General features: G+C 41.5%; 1 pseudogene; it reads left to right on the forward strand.

The window, feature by feature from the left end:
* The first annotated feature begins 210 nt into the window (after positions 1-210).
* LOC107709828 (serine protease HTRA1-like) overlaps positions 211-1,071 on the forward strand; it is a 14,513-nt pseudogene continuing 13,652 nt past the window's right edge.

The raw sequence follows: 1,071 nt of genomic DNA on the forward strand, positions 1-1,071 counted from the left end.
TGTGTTCTCATGGCCTCTGTGTTGCAGGCGCGTGATCTGCGGACGAGACAAACTACATGCCCTAATGTGTGCGACCTTTCCCGCTGCTCATCTGCTCTAAAGTCTTGTTATTTCGGCGTGGTGAAGGACAGATGTGACTGCTGCACGGTGTGTGCGGCGGGAGAGGGGGAGTATTGTGGGGATCGCGGGCATGTAGTTTGCGGTCAAGGAATGACCTGTGAATATCGCAGCAGCGCGCGTGGCACGTGTGTGTGTGACTCCCAGGACCCAGTGTGCGGCAGCAATGGGAGAACATATCCCAGTGTCTGTCGACTGAAAGCGGAGAACAGACGGGATGAGATGAGCGGCATACCTGCTGTCATTTTCATCCAGAGAGGCCCCCGCGAGACCGGTGAGGGAAGAAAAACTGTTTGTTTTGGTGTTCATAACACCTGGCCAACTTGACAGAAGTTAATAACAATCTAAGCGATCTAGCTGTTTTTTCCCTTGTAGCAGAGGCAACAATTTATATTAAAAGTAATGTATCAAATGTAATTTGACGAACTGACAGAAAGTGTCGTAAAAAAAAAAAAACATAACGTTTTGCCAAAACTTTTTTAAAAATATAATTTTACAAAATTCTGTACAGTATAAACCTGTTTGTGATAAGTTACCTAGCAATAAAGTATTATATTTTAACCAATAACACAGCTACTGTAAAATATTGTAAAATAATAGAGACAACTATTATATTACTTTTATATAACTTTTACTGTAAAATATTGTTTAAATGTGTATTTACAAGTAACAAACTATGAATCGTCTTAGAATAGGCCTATATTGTCAGACTCTGTTCTGTGGTTTGTGTGTGTTCTGCTCCCCATGCGTTTTCATGTCCTTATCTGGTCTTCCTGTTCCTGCCCTGATTGTGTTTATTTGATCCCAGCTGTGTCCCATTGATTTCCTTGTTTCTGATTATTTAAACCCTGTTTTTCTGAATTTCCCTTGTCAGGAATTGTTCGTCTTACCCCAGTGCTACGTGTGCTTTCCTGGTGAGCTGTTCATTAAAGTTCTGTTTATTGGAATCTCAAA

The sequence above is a fragment of the Sinocyclocheilus rhinocerous genome, unplaced genomic scaffold (assembly GCF_001515625.1).
Source record: "Sinocyclocheilus rhinocerous isolate Xijiao unplaced genomic scaffold, SAMN03320098_v1.1 scaffold926, whole genome shotgun sequence".
In the NCBI taxonomy this organism is placed as follows: domain Eukaryota; kingdom Metazoa; phylum Chordata; class Actinopteri; order Cypriniformes; family Cyprinidae; genus Sinocyclocheilus; species Sinocyclocheilus rhinocerous.